General features: G+C 40.6%; 1 pseudogene; it reads right to left on the reverse strand.

The window, feature by feature from the left end:
- Positions 1-221: 221 nt before the first annotated feature.
- On the reverse strand, positions 222-8,698 carry LOC120287519 (annotated as a pseudogene).
- Between the last annotated feature and the right edge of the window lie 12,474 nt (positions 8,699-21,172).

Here is a 21,172-nt window from a genome sequence, read left to right on the forward strand (position 1 = left end):
CTCACTAAGGAGTATTTTTCATGACCTTTTGACTAACTCAAAATGAAGGGACAGATATTAAATATATAGCTCACTAGTAGAGCGTTGGCTTTATTCCAACACTCCAAAGAAATGAGTACGCAACTTATAAAATGATAAGAGGAGTAGCTAAAATGTGAAATGGCCTTAATATTCGAATCAATTTGCAAACATGCCCTTCCCAATCATACAAAGAAAGAAGGTCACTTCTTCACTTTCCCTGCAAGCACAAAGGCTTTACAAGCCACATTCCTCACCAGCTTCGTACCACCTAAGCCATCCGAAACTCCCTACCAATCTCTTCACTCAACGACTCCACTTTCAACTAGTAAAACAAAAAACAACTCCCCTTGCCGATCTTTCACCCTCGTCACCGCGGACCGCGGCCTCAAAGATCACTTGGATCCCTCAAAAGAAACCTCCTTTCGTTCGTATTAATAAAATCGATTGATGTGTTAACGATGCCTTATGAAAATAAAAAGAAATCAACAGGCGTGATCTATAATAGATTGCTTGAACTCAAAAATGAAGGCTTCTTTGTGAAGACTTTATTAATCGCTAACAGGTGCGTGAAAAAGAAAGAAGACAAAAGGAAAGATTAGGGGTGCCTGGAAAAATTTCTTCTCCATTGAGCGCTATGTTTGTCTTAGAACAAATAGTCATAGGGTGCAACACTTTTTCAATACTAAAAATTTAGCTATAAATAGAGCACTTGTGAATCATTGTAGGCAAGCCAAAAAAGAAAGAAGCAAAGTTAGCTTCAGAAATAGAGAGTTGCAGTACGAGCATTTGCATTTCAATAAGAAAGCCCTCCCTCTAATCTTTGTTCATGCCCTTGTTCCAAATTTCCAGGGTTATTCTTCTTTTGGTTCCATTATTTGGAATCAAAGTTAGAAATGACATCTGTCAATTATGTTCGATTACAACTTATAAGGTAAACGAAATAAATTTCAACAACTGGTCCGTTTAGATGAATGTTCTTTTCAAATTGCAAGATTTATGGAATCTAGTGGAAAATGGTTATATCGAAGTGACCAATGCCGAAGCATTCAATGCTTTAAACAAGAAGGAGAATGATTTATAGGTGGAGTTAGGAAGGAAAGATTAGTATGCATTATATGCAATCTTTCAAGCCATAGAGGAAATGATATTTGGAAAAACATGGAGTGTGGGATATTTTGCGAAACTCCTACAAAGGCAATAATTGTGTCCAACAGGTGCAACTTTAAACACTTTAAGGTGATTTCAAATCATTACGCATGAATGGCTCTAAATCAATCTTGGTATATTTTGATTGCATGCAAACCATCATTAAACAATTAGGGGTTAATTATAAACCCTTCCTAAATGTATGAGTCTTAGCAAAAATATTTTGAGGCCTTTGATCGAAAGATTTGGCGTCATGATTGCAGGATTAGAGGGAGGGCAAAATTTGTCAACCCTAATGTGGGAGCGGGTTCATTGTATTCGCATGAGCAAAAAATGAATCAAAAGCCTGTTGATTCAAATCCCAAGCAAGTATTGCAAAGTCGGATCGCTTCATCAACTTGAGAAGGCTATCAAGGTGATTGAGGCTGTGAAGGAGGTTGAGATAGAGGTGAAAATTCAAATTCCACTAAAAAATATAAAACACTAGACAAATCAATAATCAAATGTTTTAGGTAATTTAGTCCTAAATTATTTTGTATTGGAATCAATTAAGTCTATCTGATTAATTTGATCATAAATTGTTAACATGTACTTCAACCATTCTACGGTGGCACCACGTGGATGTTTTTAAAAAATATTTTGATAATTTTCTGAATTTTTGTTTAATTTTTTTGGTTTTTTCTTTTCTTTTCTGTTATTTATTTTATTTTTGCTGAGGGCCTGCAAGGGCCGCTGGCCGACCCTCACCGCCACTGGGCAAGGGCATCATAGCCCTCGCCAGCTCTTGCAAGGGCTACAACTCCCTCGTTGTGGCGACGAGAGCGTGGCGGCCCTAGCCCAATGCTCTTGTCGTGGCCAGAGAGAGAGAGATGGAAGACAAGCAACAAAGAGTTGCCGGCCAGCGAAGGAACTGAGGAGCCGCCTCGACGACGCGTCTGGAGGGGTTGCGGTGCCTCAAGGCCCTCCGCACCGGCGGTCCAAGAGCCGAGTCCGCCGTGCAGATCAAGATCGAGGATCTGATCCACGATCTGGTCGAAGAGGACGAGTACGACAAGCTCGTGGCCAAGCGACGCGAAGAAGACCGGGGCTTCGTCGTCGATCTATGACGACGGCCCCCTTCGCTACGTTGACGATGGCGAGGAAGGGGACTGAACCAAAGACGGACCTAATTGCTCCTCTGTTGAAGAATCAGAAGGTCAGAACTCCAAATGCTTATGGGTCCACTTCTATTTTATTTTTACAGCAGTCCTACGGATTTTGTTGAATCCGTTGGTTCGAAACGGTCTTGCTGGAGAGAACGTTAAGAACAAGAAGACAAAAGAAGGATTCGCTGGTGAAGAAACCTGTACCATCTTCGCTATCTGCTGCAGCAGCATTGCTGGGACAGCAGAGGTGGGCTTCAACAACATAAAAAGAAGGGAAAATGTCACAAATAGTCCCTATATTTTTACTCAACGTCCAATTTCGTCCCCGAACTTTCGACGGCCACGATTTGGCCTCGAACTATTGATAAAATGTCGATCTAGTCCTCGAACTTTCGAATCGCTCAATTTGGTCCCTAAACTATTAATAAAATGTCCGACCTAGTCCCCGAACTTTCGATCGCCAAGTTGGTCCTCGAACCATGATGAAATGTCCGATCTAGTCCTTCATTATTATTTTTCTTTTTTTTTTTTTTTCCTTTTTTTTCCTTTTTTTCCTTTTTCTCCTTTTTTTTCCTTTTTTTCCCTTTTTTTTTTTCGCTTTCCCTCAGAGCCGGCGGAGGGCTGGCCGTCCGGCGAGGGAGCCCTCGCCGATCGGCGAGGGCCCTCGCCGCGTCCCTCGCAAGCGGCGAGGGCTCTCCTCGCCGGCGTCGGCGCGGGGCTCTCCCGCAGATCCGGCGAGGGCCCTCGCCGGCGGCTCGCGCGGGGCTCTCCCTCGCCAGATCCGCGAGGAGAGCCCCTCGCCGCTTGCGAGGGACGCCGGCGAGGCCCTCGCCCGCCGCGTCCGTGGGGCCCTCACCAACCGTGAGGGAGCCCCACGCCCGACGCCGGCGAGGGCTCCCGCAGAGCCCCTTGCCGGGCGCCGGCGAGGGCGAGGGGCCCCTCGCCGATCTTGCGGGAGCCCTCGCCCGATGCCGGCGAGGGCTCTCCCTCGCAGATTCGGGGCGAGGGCCCTCCTCGCCGCCTCGCGAGGGAGAGCCCTCGCCGGCGTCCCCGCAAGCGGGCGAGGGCTCTCCTCGTAGATCCGGCGAGGGAGAGCCCGCGCAGACGCCGGCGAGGAGGGCCCTCGCGGATCCGCGAGGGAGAGCCTCGCCGACGCCGGCGAGGGAGAGCCCTCGCCCGCGATCCGGCGAGGGGCTCCTCGCCGGACTGCCGGCCCTCCGCCGGCCCGGCGGAGGGAAAGCGAAAAAAAAAGGGAAAAAAAGGAAAAAAGGAAAAAAAAGGAAAAATAATAATGAAGGACTAGATCGGACATTTCATCATAGTTCAGGACCAACTTGAGCCGATCAAAAGTTCGTGGACTAGATCGGACATTTTATTAATAGTTTAGGGACCAAATTGAGCCATTCGAAAGTTCAAGGACTAGATCGACATTTTATCAATAGTTCAGACCAAATTGAGCCTTCAGGGACGAAATCGACATTGAGTGAAAATATAGGGACTATTTGTGACATTTTCCCTAAAAAGAACTCAAAAGAAATAAAAACCACAATAAAAAATCCAAAAATATTGTTAAATATATCTACGTTAAATCCAATTATGTCATTTAGGATTGTTAGTGTCAATGTTAATGATTTTTTTGTCAAAATTGGTAAGATGAATTCAATTGGTACCGATGTATAAAGATTTAAACTAAATTGGTTAAATTAAAATGTTTAAAACATAAAAATGAGTTTTAATAGCTTTGGGAAAACTACATATAATTGTGGCAACTAGACATGTGACAACACGAGACATCTCATCTGCTTATTAAAAGTTGTTGGGCGCACCTAATTCATGTAAGCCATCAACTTTACTAAACCAATGTATAATGTCATCCTAGAATTATTAATTTGTCCAACGTGATTTCTAATTTTGATCCAATATTCAATATGATTCTTCAACTTTTTAACATTTTCATATAATCAAGGGACCACATTCAACATTTATTAATAATTCATGAACTGCATCAAACAACTAGATGTAGTCCTTGAACTTTTAAATGTTTTTGTATAATATAGGGATCACATCGAACATTTACCGATACTTTAGGGATTACATCAAATAAATTAAAAGTTTAGGGAGATTATTGCACATTAGGTCAAAGTTGAAGGATATCATTTGCACAAATTCAAAGTTCAAAGACTACATTGTATGGTGGACCAAAAGTTAGGAGCTATTTGTGTTATTATTCCGAGAAAAAAATGAGAAGTTTCAGGGTTCCACTTGGTCCAACTCGGTCTAGGTCAAAGTTCAACCCTTACATCCAAGCCTATCGTCGGGCCCAAAATGATTAGGCTGGGTTTATATTCTAAGTAAATCTTGTCCCGCCCGAACCGTTCACCTTAGTCGTTGGCCTGTGTCCTCTTGGCACATGGTAACCCATGATTGGCTCATGTTCCCTAGGCCCTGTTGATGATTACTCGCGGTTTATATAGATTTATCTTATGCGACATAGGTCCGAGTAACTTTCACTTTACATTTGGTTTGCAAATATGATATTAAAAAAAAGAAGAAAAAACTCAGTTTTCGAAGACAATCAAAGTCCTTCGCGCTGACAGCATATATTACATATAACCCGGCCCATGCCAAGGATCAGAATTTAAACTCACCCTGAGTGTCTCTTGTCCTACAGGCCTTGTTGTAAGAGGTTCAAACAATTCAGCCCAAAGATTTAGCCCATGGAAAGTAAAAAACAAGCCCATGTTTACTGAGAAAAGCCCAAACCTTTACAAGCTCGGCCCGCTTCAAGTCTAAGCAAGCCCAGCCTTGATAACTTTCTTTCTTTTTTCCGCCTTCCATCCTACAGCGGAGAAAACAATGGCACATTACGGATTCCGCGATCTCACGCTCCGCCGCGAGAGGGCGGCGCGTTGGCAGAAATGGACGTCGTGCGCCACTGCTGCTCCTCCTTCCTCCTTCCCTCAGCCTCCACATCCGCTGACAACGACGCCCGGCCTCCTTCGGCGCATGCGCTCGTCATGCTCAACCAGCGGCTCCCCCGATATACTCCTGTGCTCAGCACGCACTTTTACGTATGTGTGCTGATGGGGGTGCGATTTGCGTGTACAACGAAATCCCTGACCCGAAACAGAGAGAAAAAAGCCATTGATGGAGCTCCACTGAGCTCAAATTTTGTCATTTCAAGCTCTACCTGACTGGATTATGGCAACGAAACTGAAGCCGAGTCTTCTCGGATTCTCCGATATTCTATTTTCGATTTTTGATACATTCACCGCACTGATTTCTCGTTTCTTCTGTATTTCCAGCAGTTTCGTCCTCGCTTCTAAAGCTCCTTTTCGTTAACGACGATCAACATGATCATAGAGCAGCACCTGGCAAGCTCCCTCTCGGATAAATCCATTTTTTCCTCTTTAACGCGCGAAAGACCTCTCTTGAATTCCACTTATCAATTCACTTTTTCCGATATTCTCAGGCTACGGACAACCGCAGTTTCCGTTGCAGGTTCCTGATTTCACTACTACTCCCTGGACACTCTGTTCGCCCCTGCTCGCAGTCGCCGCAACTGAAGACCTCGTAAAATGATCATTTCTACTTGTTTCGTTGATTCCCATCCTAGAAGCCATACCTGTGTTTGCCTTATTCATATCCAATCAGTAATCATCCCAGGTCATAATCCTTTGCTAGATCGAACTAAATTTGCTCTGTTTTAAATGATTGCAAATGAAAACATAGCCGAGAAGTTTGGTTACGGTTTAAGTGAAAAATCATCCGTGATAAAGGCTCTATTAATGATTTAAATATGTTGATGATTTTGTGATAGTCTAGATGTGAATCGTAGCTTCATTACTGCATATGGACTTCATGGCAGGGAATTGTATGCACCCTATAAAGACGAGTGAAAACGGTGGCAGCGCTAAAAAAATCCTTCAAGGGGGAAAATGAAATCCATAATTTTTTATAACAGGAAGTGTCGTGAAATGGTAAACCAATGAGTTTTGAATGATATCAGCAAAGACAGATTCGTGAAGCATGTTTCCACAAATGAACTCTCGTTGACGTATGCATACACCGAATTGGAACAGAATAAACTAAGATCCAAACAAATTCGTCAAATAAACAGGGCACTTGCATACCATTGTCTGGTTGTGGATGGAAAAGATGAGCGAATTAACATTCGATCCATTGATGGTAAGAACCAAAACAGACGAAAAAACTGAGGTACTTTCGCTCCGCGGACTTTGAGACCCGAAGGATGTGGCCACTCGACACTCTTCCAACTAATAGTCATAGTCATTTCGCCACCTCTGTTGAAGGAGAAAAGAAGCCAAGTCTGACATGCTTGACAGAGATAGAATATCTGCATATCAGCTGAGAACAATGTCTGAACTTGTATAACTTGGCAACTAACGAGATCATTTGAACTGCCCTTTATGTTCAATTCTATTCTAATGGAGTCAAAAGAGGACACGGAAATTTACAGCTTACATTGTGCCGGCAAGCATTAAAGCCTTCTACACAATGCACCTGACCAAATCAGGACCACCCCATGCGTCCTCAAGCTCTCTCACTATGCCTTCGGATAATGGATCAACACCTCGTTCCTCAGCCGTAGTAACTGCGGAGCATGACCTTAACACCCTCAGAAACCCTTCGAAAGAGAGATCCTTTGGTATATCCAATGGCAGTGGCTCACCTTCACGTCCCAACTCCACACTCTCGAATGGGAAAGGAAGTTTCTGGTAACCATCGGATATGTGCTTTATGTTGGGGTCCCAAAAGGGCAGCGTAGTTTCATGGAAGCGTTTCATGACCGGATCAAATGTAGAGCTCACTTCAATGCCATTGTAGCACCATACTACGACCATACCTCTGGGCTTCCAGAGCAGATGGGTCAAGAGGGAGTAGAAATTGGGTAGGTCGAACCAGTGAACCGCTTGAGCCACCATAATTAAATCCACTGAATTTTCACCTCCAATTAAGGTCATGATTTCGTCGTTCGAGATGGGCATTGGGTTGTGGACGTAATGGACCTTTGGATGCTGCATCGCACATTTTAGCTGGGCTGTGCTCGCATTAGTGGCGATCACCCCGATTGTAGTGCTGGGCTACCTATTTTACAAGCAAGTGCAGGGCATATGAACGGAGTTGTAAGTGACAAGAACAATATGAAAGTAATGAAATTCGATTGAACAATATTGAACGTTTGTGAGACGGTGCGTTATGGTCATTGAAAGAATTCCATGTCTACTTAATCACCCACCTTATTTGACTTAGTCAACACATGTGACTAAAACTTGTAACAAAAACATATACAGCTAGCGTAACACATTGTAGGGTATATCAGAACGATGCTTATTTTTTAGTAACTTTTTTAGCAATTAACCTTTGACTTTTTATATTTAACAACAAAATTTATAAATGCATCCATGTGGACAAATAGGTCATTTGGAATCATCTGATGTTTTTTAAAATTAAATTTAAAATAGTTTTTTCTGTGCTTCATTGTCATTATATAACTTGTACTTTCAATAAAAGGTTAATTGCTACCAAGTATTTTCATCTATGAACCAATTCAACTTTGAATTCCTATAGTAATAATTATGACATCTTCGAGCTAGCTATTAGATGAACCAATTGAACAGTTCTAGAGAAACTTGGAAGAATCACCCATCAATTGTTTTAAAAGTTTCCGCTAGCTAGCTGTTAGATGAATAAGTCCGGATTCGCTTTACCTTTGAAATGCACATTCACTCACTTCACTCAATTCAAGAGCTGTCAAGTTTTAAGTTCTTCGCTCAACCATGATTAATTAGTGATGGCTACATGCCCCAAATCAAATGTACCTCTTTTATTCCAACACCTAAAGCAACACTGGTAGAGCGTCAGCCTTGATCAAACGCTTCAAAGAAATGAGTAGCTAGCGGTTCATAAAAACAAAGGTGGAAATGAAAAGATTTCCTCTAGCTTAATAAATAAATTTTTTTAGTTTAAATTAAGAAGAGAACAGTCATGTATAGAAGCGTAAGCATATTAGAATTCGCGTGAGAAGAAAGGGAGACAGAGAAAAACCCTTGGAGCAGCTTGACCATTGCCGGTGCCAACGTCATAAGCCAAGGCTTGGCGGGGGGTGAGAGCGGCCAGTTTCTGGTACCATTCCCTCGAATTCGTCAGCCTCGCATCTGCGTATATCTCCGCTTGCTTATCAAACAGCCCTGTCATCACCCTCACACAGGCTCTCTCTCTCTCTCTCTCTCTCTCTCTCTCCTCTTCAACCGGAATTCATACATATCATGCGAAACTTCTCGAATAGGAATCAAGTCAGCATACGAAGGCCATGACAATTACTTGGGAAATTTAGCGGGGCCGTAGTCGACTGGGCTTAGAGTTTCAGGGTTTGTACAATGGGGCAAGTAAAATCGAACTTGACATATGAAATCCGAGGAGAAGTGGTACACATGACTCTGCAAATTGTAGGGATTTCAATATTTCCGCTTATTAAGGGTCTGTGATTGAAGAATATATAAAATTTGGTCCACTTATGAAATAGATTTCATTTTTCCTACTTTTTACAGACTTTGATCGAAATGGTACCTCCCCTTAGTAAAGCTTGCCGGCTATAAGGTACGAGTTCTTTCGTTTTCTTATCTTCTTGGCCAATAAGCTATATGGGACTAGTTCAAATAATAATAGTTGACTGCATGAGAACTAATTATTTGGGGAGGATACAAATTCTCTTACTCAATAATTAATTTCAAATTCCTCATCAATCGAGATTAGTGGGTGAAAATGGATCATGACATGTTTTGACGTTAAAGATGGTACATTTGGGCAATTTATCTTGTTTAAATAGAGAGGATTGATTTTTTAAAATGAAAATAAGAATGAAGAGTATCGTAATATATTTACCAGAAAACCCCCTGTTTTATTTGTAGCTCTGCACAATCCGATGGGTAGGCCAACCACTTTAAAGCAATTCCCCGCAAATCTCAAAAGTCATTCCCACCCTTTTGATGGGATTGGAAGGCTAAATTTAGTCAGATGTACAAAAATTAATTTACAATATCACGGGACCACGTTCTCAAAAATTGAAAGATGTGTTGTTCATCTTATTTTCAAGCTTTCTTATGATTTCACTTATATTGACAAATATCTATCGATACACATGAGTTTTAATAGCTTTTGGAAAAAAACACATATAGTTATGGTAGCTAGACATGTGCCAACATTAGACATGTGTTCTATTTATATATGTTGATCCGTTACATATTGAAGTTATTGGGCACACCTAAGTCATGTGAGCCATTGACTTTAGTAGCCTTACAAGGGACCCAATTATAAAATAGGTCACGTAAATGAGGTGAATGTAAAAGTTGCTCCATTACATATCAACTATCAATAAAACATTTTTTTTTTAAATCCAATGATAAGTTGGATCTCGAAGTTTTCAATGAGAGAATTCCCTATAAACCCGTGCCTACATCTCTACTATTAATATAACAAATCAACGGTTATTAAACCTCATCAAAGTAATCCATCAAACACCTTGCCTAAATTTAGATAGACTATGATAATCCATGAAATATCCAACGGAGTCTCTAGCTTGGATTGAGCCCGACGCTAATAGTCAAAGCCTAGTTGAAATTAAAACTGCCAAGTATTGATCGACACACGGTGACGCCGTTTTCCACCAGTCTTGCCCCGTGCCGCGAGCTACCCTGCTGTCCGAATACTTGAGGATCTCCGTTCCTGCTCGGCACACCACCGCCGGCTATGATCCTCGGCTACATCATTTCTGAAAACCTCTTCTATCAAGCTGACCGTCAATCGCTACCGCCATCAATCGGCTCCAGAGGCGTGCAAGACGTGCTCTGCTTTACTCTGCTATGCGACTGGGAGTTTCACAGTGATGGATTCGCGCTTGGAATCCATTCGTTCACTTTGATTCCGACAGGCAGTGATAACCGAAGTCTCTAAACTTGAGTTGGTGACGGATTATAGCTTCGTCGTCGTCCATTGACATGATAATTTCATTCTCTTCTTAGTTTGGATAGCCTCCCAATCGATGGCAAATCGCAAGGTTGGATTATATTTGAAATACCACCAAAATGAGAGAAATCCGATAAAAGCAGTTCAACTAGATTAGTAAGGTTTGAGATGTTGGGGACAACCTACAACGAAGAACATATAAGCCTCAGAGTGGTCAATGAACTAGGTCCAGTGTATGGAGTTGACTAAGCTTGCTCATTGTCCTTGGTAATCTTGTAATGCCCGATCTCGATACATTTAGCTTCGTCAATGACTCTAATTTCGAAACTGAGTCGGGGAGTTCCCTCAGGCTCTTGCACTGCTCGAGAGAGAGGTGCTGAAGATTCTTTAGTTCGCCTATTTGTTCAAGCAATTTTTCAAGTGCCCAACAACCCTAGATCTTTAAGTAAGTTAGCTGCCTCAGTTTCCCAATAGAGCAACTAATTTTCTTCAAACAACAGTGGTGCATGATGAGAACCTCCAACTTCTTTGCCTCCTATAGAAGACAATGAAACATCAGGACAGAGAATTAGATGTTTGCATCGAGTGTTTGTCTCTTGATTATTTCTTCCCGAGACATTCCTGGTTTCATCGGTTTCTTTTCCTCTTTCGTAGATCGATGCAAAGTGGTAGGAGTAATTCCTTTTTCTACAACGTCCCATTCCGAGAGGATCCTTTGATCGTAGGAAAGCTTTCATCTTGTTCTTCCAGATGTTGTAATCCTTTCCATCAAAGTAGGGTGGTCTGGTATTGCTTTGCCCTTCCATCAGCCCTGGTGCTAGCATACTAGCCATGGATCTTTTACTACGAAGTAAAACACTTCAAATAAAGTAAGTACACAGGCTCTGATACCAATTGATATTGCTAGTATGAGTACCTAGAGGGGGGTGAATAGGTATATAAAGGATTTTTCTTCAACAAATGCACAATACTAGACAGTTGAAGGAAACGATAATCAAAGTAAGGCGAGAGAAGAGAAAATTGAACACGCGGTTTATAGTGGTTCGGCTTATATCAAGCCTACGTCCACTCTTCTTCACCGACAGCCTATTGGCTGGATTCCACTATGAACAAAGAGAAGTTACAGCACAGACTTTTCCTTGATTCCACAGTGTAGATGTTCTACCACACCTCCTCAAGATTTCTCAAATATAGACTCTCTTTCGTATACAAGTGTTCGCTCAAAGGATTTGTCTAAACAAAAAGGAGCTTCAAACTTTGGAATTCTTCTATCTCGCACACCTTGAACAACTAAGACAGTCTTCCTTATATACTCCTTTATGCCATCATACCCGTTGGCACTTACCAAATGAATTCCTCCAATCTACCCGTTGGACAGAATCAATTAGGAAGATTGTTCAAGCTATCAAAGGAACGTGTTGATAGCTCATCAAACTTGTTCGCCCATACAATCAGGATCTCGGTTTCCATAAGCAGAACCTTCCAATAATATTTAGGCAATCACCGGATCTTCAATTTATCGAGTCAATCTTCGATCAATCAAATGACTCCGTTATGTCTTCTCCAGCCACAAGATCTTCTCCAGTTGATAAGGTTAAATCCTTAACGAAACATCCAGATTCGGATAACCTTTCTTCAACGGATTAGAGACTATCAATGAGGATAGACTTTGAGTCTTGAGTCCGGCTGTCCAGGAGGTCTTCGGACTTTAAATAGCGAGTCCGCAAGCCTTCGAGACTAGACCGATAGAAACGTTTTGTCAACTTCAAAACACTTCAAGAAGATTTCTCCAACAATCTCCCCCTTTTTTATGGTGACAAAAGTTTCTGCAGATTTGAATATCTTTGACGCAAAACATTTCTCAAACACATATGCATATCTTATAGAGATAAATGGCTAACAGAATAACACTAGAATCTGCAACCACGGAAAATAGGTTAGTCCAGTATATGATGAAGCCATTCATAAGATATCAATATTGGTTAATAGAAGCGAGTCAAGTCCAAGTCTAGTTCGGTTCTCATCCGAAACAAAACAAAGTCAAACGAGGTTCAAACCACAAACCACAAAACAATCCAACAAACAATTAAAAGTTTAATGAATGAAAAGTTTTGATCAAATCTTGCATCTCTCCCCCTTTTTGTCATCATTAAAAAGGATGAGATGAAGTCAAGATTGCTTGGGAACGCGGACAAGTTGGAAATCTTCCATAGGCGAACGATGCCTTCCAGCCTTTTAAAGTCTTCCTTTAGTTGTGCAATCTCCTCACTCTTGGCATTGGCCTGATTCGAACAAAGAGGGCTTGCATTTTATCATTCAATGAATAGGAAGAAGCTTGACCTTCATTCTTCAAGCTTTGAACTTCGCATCCCAAGGCATAAATTTGACCTCGCATCTCCAAGAGAATATCCATGATTCTGCGAAAATCTGCTCCATTATTAGTCGAGTACTTGCTTCGGCTCGATCGATGGAGTAAATGCGGACGATGGTAGATCAGCATAATCTCGCAGGTTTGGCGATGAAACTTCATGACCTTCTTCGGAAATTGAGATGCATAAACATCCTCTCGGGTCCGCTGGTGAGCGCCCGACTCCTTCACTTGCATCGGGACATGAAGACTTCACTCTTTTCTCCCGATCTCCCCTGTTTCCATGCCTACGGGTGGAGAAGAGTGTTCCTCAGGTTCTCATTCTTCTCTTATTTCTTCTTCTGGTCTTTCCTCCTCTGTTTCTTTTTCAGCTTCTAAATCTTCTTCTTCCTTCTCCTCTACTTCTTTTGTCATTTGTTCCGATTCTTTGTCAGGTGGAGCAGGACGACTTAAATTCTTCAAAGCCAATGCGAGAGATGGTGATGTCTTTCTCATCATCTTCATCCTCAACGAGGAGAGCTCTTCTTTCTCTTGGATGGAGCAACCATGGGCTCCTTCCCTTTTCTTTTAGCTGAGAAGAGATTTGATGAGATTTTGCAGAGTCTTCTCCTTGAATTTCTCCAACTCCTTGCTCGGTTCCTTGAGACGCATTTTGGTCACCATTTTCAGTCCTACCACCATATTATCGCATGGTCGAACACAAAAGATTTGTGGAGGCTGAATATTCGAGATGTCCGAATAACTTCGTAACAAGGTTTGGGTAAGGGAGTTGACCTCTGTCCTTCATCATTGCTCTATACATGTGAAACATCACGGTGTGAGGGAGAGAAAACCTTTTTCCAAAGAAAATGGCATACATCGGCTTGGCCTCGAACTTGAAACATCGAGTCTTGGAAGTTGATTTCGGTCGGAGGCAATTAATCACAATCTTGTGAAGCAAGATATTGAATGCACCCATCCTTAAGTAGGTTATTTTTTCATCTGTTCTCCTGTCCTTCACCAGTTCAAGTGTGGCCCGAGCAATGGAAACTTTGATTGATTGATATCTTCCTCTTTCGACTTCTAACAAATCTGCCAGCATATTCATATCCACAATATAGTCTTGGTCTTTTACGCTGAAAGAGAATCTATTCGCATCCAAAAGCTTAGATTTGAATAGAAATATGCGGTTAATTCAGCATATGCCTCGGTAGAGTCGGAGCGGAACTTTTCAAGTTGAAGATAATGAACTTTTCCCTCAAGTTCATATTCACAAGCATCCAGAAAATCAAAATAAACACTCCTAGGGTTTATTACCCCACGCTTTAGCAATTTGAGTACGAGATCCTTTTGCTCCTTAGATCTGAACAAATCTCCCCTTTTTCCTTGATTTTCAACCGCAACACCCATTTTTGGTTGAAATTATTTGTATAATTTGTCATCATCATTCCCATCTCGCAAGATTCGGCCCCGATCCACGAGAATCACTTGGGATATTTGCAAGGGTTTTCTCGGCCACCCCTTTTCGAGCAATTCCCAAACTTTCCATTTTTTCCGAGAAAGATATATTCGTTCCCATGTCCTTTGTCTTTAAGAAACTCATCAATGTAGTTCAAAGGAGTACGAATTCCTTTTAAGGCACGATATAACCGGTAAATATAAGCGGGCTTTTGAACTCTTACGAGTACGCTTTCCTCGATGATTTCTTCATGTTGTTGTTGATCAACGCCTTTAGGACTAGATGGAGGAGAATGACGCTGCTGCGAATGTTGTGGGCTCGCTTGCCATTGCAGGAGACACTTCTTCTTGGTAAGATCGAAGTGCGTAGGCCCCTCACTCATCCGTCGTGGTCCCCGCTTGTGATTCTTGAGGACTTTCTTGAAGATGACATCTTTCTCGTTTTTGGAAGATTCCTTGCTTGACTTTCCCAGGAAAGATGACAACTTTTTTGAGGATTAAACGAAGAAGATAAACGGGAATGGAGGATCGATGCAATCTAGGGTTTTTGAGAGAAAAGTGAAGAGAAATCGACAGTTCATGATCGGTTAAAAAGAGGGATAAACGAACCGTCATAAAGGAAATAAAAATATGCCTTTTCAAAATAAGCTGTCTTTTTCCGTAAAAATAGCCATTTCAAAAATAACTTCCTTTTTGAAAATGAAACGATGCAATATTTACGTCAATTAAATATAGCAACAATTTAAACACGGTCTGACGATCGTACCTTTTTAAGATGGGATTCAAGAGAGAGACTTACGGTCGACGGACGTACCAAGGCTGTCTTTCGGATAAAGTCTTGTAAGTCCGAGTCCGAAAGTCTTTAGACTTTGATATCCTCATACCTCAAAATGTTGAGTTTGGAACGTATAGACTCAAATTGATTTTCTCCAAAGGCTTTGTGAATATATCAGCCGAGTTGATTCTTTGAGTCAACAAATTGAATTGAAACATCTCCATTTTGAACATGGTCTCTAATAAAGTGATGTCGAATCTCTATATGCTTTGCTCTTGAGTGGAGAATTGGATTTTTGGTGAGGTTGATAGCGCTGGTGTTGTTGCAATTAATCTCCGTGCATGAGTCTTCAATTTCAAAGTCTCTTAGCTCTTTGTTTTATCCATAGAATTTGCAAACGAAAGCAGCTTCCAAGAGCTACATACTCGCTTACGTTGTTGAAAGGGACACAAAGTGCTTTGTTTCCTTGAAAACCAAGACACTTGTCACCTTCCAAGCAGCGGCGGGTTCCCGAAGTGCTTTTCTATCAACTCGCAACCGGCCAGATCTGCGTCCGAATATCCCGGAAGATTAAAGTCTCCCTTCTTAGGATACCAAAGACCGATGCTTGATGATGAAGCAACGTATTTAATGATGCGTTTCGCAGCACTAAGATGAGATTCTCTAGAATCTGATTGAAACCTAGCACAGATGCAAACACTCAACAAAATGTCAGGTCTAGAAGCGGTAAGATAAAGAAGTGAACCAATGATACTTCTGTACAGCTTTTGATCAACTTTCTTCCCTTCTTCATCTTTGTCTATCTTCAAAGAACTTGACATCGGTATGTCGGTCTTTTTGCACTTTTCCAGTCCAAATCTTTTGACAAGATCATTAACATATTTTTCTTGATAAATAAAAGTTCTTTCCTTCAATTGTTTTACTTGAAGACCAAGAAAGAATGTTAACTCTCCCATCATACTCATTTCAAATTCATCCCGCATAGACTTAGAAAATTTCTTGCACATATTTTCATTAGAAGATCCGAAAATAATGTCATCCACATATATTTGAACAAGTAAGAAACTTTTGTTCTCCTTTTTGATAAATAAAGTTGTATCTACTTTACCTTTGACAAAACCATTTTGTATTAAAAACTTACTTAATCTATCGTACCAAGCTCGAGGTGCTTGCTTTAAACCATACAAAGCCTTTTCAGTCAAGAGGCGAGTTTGGCTTCTTTGGGTCTTCAAACCCTGGTGGTTGTTCCACATAAACTTCCTCTTGGATAAATCCATTTAGGAAGGCGCTTTTGACGTCCATTTGGAATAACCTGAAATTCTTATAACAAACAAACGCAAGTAATAGTCGAATAGCTTCTAACCTTGCTATTGGAGCGTAAGTCTCATCATAGTCTATTCCTTCTTCTTGCGTATATCCCTTGGCCACGAGTCTTGCTTTGTTTCGTATGACTTTTCCTTTCTCATTCATCTTGTTTCGAACACCCATTTAGCTCCAATAACGGTTTTACCTTTTGGTTTGGATGTCAATTCCAAGACATCATTAATCTTTGGCTTGTCGAGCTCTTCTTGCATAGCTTCAATCCAGCTTTCATCGAGATAAAGCTTCTTCTATTCTTTTGGTTCAATTTCAGAAACTTGAGAGCCACAAGCACTAGACTCTTCTCGCCTTTTGGATGCAGTGCGAATTCCTTCATTAATCTCGCCAATTATAAGATCTTTGGGATGTTGGACTTATGCTTCCAGTTACTTGTTGATTTGTACGGTTGATGATCTCTCTCTCTTTGTTTGGATCTTCACAAACATCCCGATGATGGTTTTCAGTGCGAGATGCTTCTTGAGTTGTAAGCTTTGGAATGTCTGGAGCAGGTTCAGACTCTTCTTGATGAGTCTGACTTAATTCATCTTGCGTTGAGTCTTGAAATTTGACATTGACTCCTCCACAGACTGGCTCTTCTTGTTATAGACTCTGAAGGCTTTGCTTGATGTAGAATATCCAAGGAATATACCTTCATCGATCTTTCTTCAAACTTACCAACTCGATCTTTTGCATTTTCAATATAAAACATTTGCAACCGAATACATGAAAGTATGAAACAATAGGCTTCTTATCTTTGAACAATTCATAAGGGGTTTTCTCTAGAATAGGTCTTAAGAAGACTCTATTGATGATATAACATGCTGTTGAAACTTGACTTCAGCCCAAAATCGTGAAGAAATCTTGCTTTCAATTAAAAGAGTTCTAGCCATTTCTGAAGAGATCTATTCTTTCTTTCCACAACTCCATTTTTTGAGGAGTATATGGAGAGGAGAACACATGACTAAAGCAGATTCATCACAAAATTTTGTAAAATCTTGATTTTCAAATTCACCTCCATGATCTGTTCTTATACTTGAGATAACACATCCTTTTTCATTTTGAACCTTTTTAGCAAACTTTTCAAAATACGAGAAGGTTTCGGACTTACTTGCAAGGAAATATACCCAAGTAAAACGGGAGTAATCGTCCACAATTACTAGGCAATATTCTTACCTCCAATACTCGTGTTCTGGTTGGTCCGAAGAGATCCATATGCAGCAAGCTGTAGTACATGATTAGTAGAGACATGATTTATTGGTTTAAATGAATTTCTTACCTGTTTTCCCAGAATACATGGAGTGCATGGATCAGTCTTTTGATAAGGTAATTTGGGTAGTCCTCGAACAAGCTGTTTTGATGAGATTTTAGCTAATTGCTTCATGTTGACATGACCAAGCTTTTTGTGCCATAAGCTTGCTTCATCTTGAATTGAGATAAAACATTGCGATTCATTTGGTTTCACATCCGGAAGATAGATGTTTCCATGTCTTCAACCCATGAAAGGCGAGTAGAGTCTTTCCGATTCAGAACATATTCCTTCTTGAAAGAAAATCTTGAAACCGGTATCACACAATTGACTAATCTTTGAGAAGATTGTAATTGAGTCCTTCCACTAAGGAAACATTACTTATTGTGAGATTTCCAATTTTCACAGTTCCAAATCCCACAATACTTCCTTTGCCGTTTCCTCCAAATGAAACTTTTCCACCATTTACTTGAACAAGCTTTATGAAACATTTTGAGTCTCCTCTCATGTGTCTTGAGCATCCTTTGTCAAGATACCACTTTACCTTTTTCTAGACGGTGACCTGCATTTAAAAAAGAGTCTCAAGCTTTCTTTGGTACCCAAACTTTCTTGGGTCCTTTGGTGTTAGTAACATAAGTAGTATTAGCCCATATTTTCTTAACAGGTTTCCAAACCATAGGACACTCTTTTCAAAGTGATCCGGACTGTTGCATTTGAACATTTTAGAGCATTTCTACCTACAGATTTTACAAAAACTTTCTTGAAGTGATTTTTGTAAACCTCACTCGAGAGTCTTTTCTTAATTCTTTCTTTCACTTTAGGAAAATCAATCAAGGGAATTGTTTCTTCGACATACCTAGACGGACTTATTGAAGTAAGGTCTTTGTGCTGAAAAGAATTTTCTCAAGTTTTTCAGACCTATTGAAAATTTCTTTGATATATTTGATAAGTCTGTTTTTAAAAAAAAATTCTTTTAAAAGATTATCTTAATTTTCTTTAAGATTGGAAACAGACAAGTCTAGACTTTTAACTCTTTCTGCTAAAACATTTTCCTTTTGTTTTAGAGTTGAGTTTTCCTTTTTCAGTTCGGAAATTCTTTTGAGAGAAGTCTTAAGACTAAAACATAGTTCATCAATATATTTAGAAACTTTGACAGGAATTTTAAAATTACTTGCCTCAAATTCACTATCCGAGTCGATCCGAGTCGAGTCGATTGTGCCATCGACATAGATTGGCATATTCATTATCACTTTCTTCACACTTTGTGTCACTCCTAGTTTCGGCTTTGAGAGCTTTTCGAAATTTTTCAGCTTTTCCTCTCTTCTTCTTGAGAAGAGGACGGTTGGGTACGATGTGTCCCTTTTCTTACATTCAAAAGCGGACTACGTCTTTGTTTGGTTCCTCATCATCAACAGACTTGGTCTGCTGTCTTTGAAAGCTTTGTTTCTTTGAGTTGAACCTTCTTCCTTTTCTATTCAGTTTTCTGAATTTTCTTATCATGAGAACAAGCTCCTCATCGTCCATATCATCTTCAGAATCTGTATCATCAGAATCATCATTTGATTTTAACGCAATGGATTTCTTACCTTTTGAATCTTCATCTTCATTGATCCGTTCCACTTCATAAGACTGAAGAGTTCCAATTAGCTCGTCCACAGACAGTGGCATAATTCTTTGCGTCTCTCTTATCGAAGTCTTTATGTGATTCCAATCCCTAGAGAGTCCACACAGTAGCTTGTTTACCTTCATGGGATCAGAAGTTAGTTGACCTTGATTTTCAAGACCATTCACAATATCTGTCAAACGACTAAATATGTCAGATATAGATTCTCATGGTTTCATTCTGAAGGCTTCATATTGACCAAGAAGAATGTTGATTCTTGTTTCCTTCACTCGATCTTTTCCTTCATAGGTGATATGCAATCTGTCCCAAACTTCTTTTGCTGTACCACAAGAAGATATTTTATTATATTCAGTTGGTGATAAAGCACATTATAAGGAGTAAATTGCTTTTGCATCGAGTGTTTGTCTCTTGATTATTTCTTCGAGACATTCATTTGGTTTCATCAAATTCTTTTCCTCTTTCGAGGGCGATGCGGTGGTAGGAGTAATTCCTATTTCTACAACGTCCCATTCCGGAGGATCCTTTGATCGTAGGAAAGCTTTCATCTTGTTCTTCCGGATGTTGTAATCCTTTCCATCAAAGTAGGGTGGTCTGCAGTATTGCTTTGCCCTTCCATCGCCACGGTGCTAGCATACTAGCCATGGATCTTTTACTACGAAGTAAAACACTTCAAATAAAGTAAGTACACGAGGCTCGATACCAATTGATATTGCTAGTATGAGTACCTAGAGGGGGTGAATAGGTATATAAAGGATTTTTCTTCAACAAATGCACAATACTAGACAGGTTGAAGGAAACGATAATCAAAGTAAAGGCGAGAGAAGAGAAAATTGAACACGCGGTTTATAGTGGTTCGCTTATATCAAGCCTACGTCCACTCTTCTTCAGCGTGACCTATTGGCTGGATTCCACTATGAACAAAAAGAAGTTACTGACAAGCTTTGCCTTGATTCCACAGTGTAGATGTTCTACCACACCTCCTCAAGATTTCTCACAAATATAGACTCTCTCTTTCGTATACAAGTGTTCGCTCAAAGGATTTGTCTAAACAAAAAGGAGCTTCAGACTTTGGAATTCTTCTATCTCGCACACCTTGAACAACTAAGACAGTCTTCCTTATATACTCCTTTATGCCATCATACCCGTTGGCACTTACCAAATGAATTCCTCCAATCTACCCGTTGGACGGAATCAATTAGGAAGATTGTTCAAGCTATCAAAGGAACGTGTTGATAGCCCATCAATCTGTTCGCCCATACAATCGGGATCTCGGTTTCCATAAGCGAGAACCTTCCAATAATATTTAGGCAATCACCGGATCTTCAATTTATCGAGTCAATCTTCGATCAATCAAAGGACTCCGTTATGTCTTCTCCAGCCACAAGATCTTCTCTAGTTGATAAGGTTAAATCCTTAACGAAACATCCAGTTCTGGATAACCTTTCTTCAACGGATTAGAGACTGTCAATGAGGATAGACTTTGAGTCTTGAGTCTGGCTGTCCGGAGGTCTTGAAACTTTAAATAGCAGAGTCTGCAAGCCTTCAGACTAGACTGATAGAAACGTTTTGTCAACTTCAAAACACTTCAAGAAGATTTCTCCAACACGCTCGACCAATAGACACACTGATTGGTTGGTATCTCTCTCTTTCAACCCCAATCACATCAGCCAATGTATTCATGTCAACCACATAGTCTTGATCTCGAACACTAAAAGAGAATCTATTCGCATCCAAGAAACTTAGATTAAAATAAAAGTAAGGAGTGAGTTCTGCATGAGCCTCTGTCGATTCAAAACAAAACCGTTCCAGTTGAAGAATATTGAATTTCTCTCTCAGCTTGACATTAAGAGAATCAAGAAAATCAAAATCCACGCTTCTAGGGTTAATCACACCACGCTTTAGCAACTTAGAGTACAGATTGCTTGTGTTCCTTCGAACGAAAAGAGATATGTCCTCTTGCTTCGGATTTTCACTTTGCAACACCCATTTTAGGTTTAAATTGAGTGTACATCCTATCATCATCGTTCCCATTAGGTTGACTTAGCACTCCAACATGTGGATCGCT

This window comes from Eucalyptus grandis, chromosome 8 (assembly GCF_016545825.1).
Source record: "Eucalyptus grandis isolate ANBG69807.140 chromosome 8, ASM1654582v1, whole genome shotgun sequence".
Taxonomy (NCBI): Eukaryota; Viridiplantae; Streptophyta; class Magnoliopsida; order Myrtales; family Myrtaceae; genus Eucalyptus; species Eucalyptus grandis.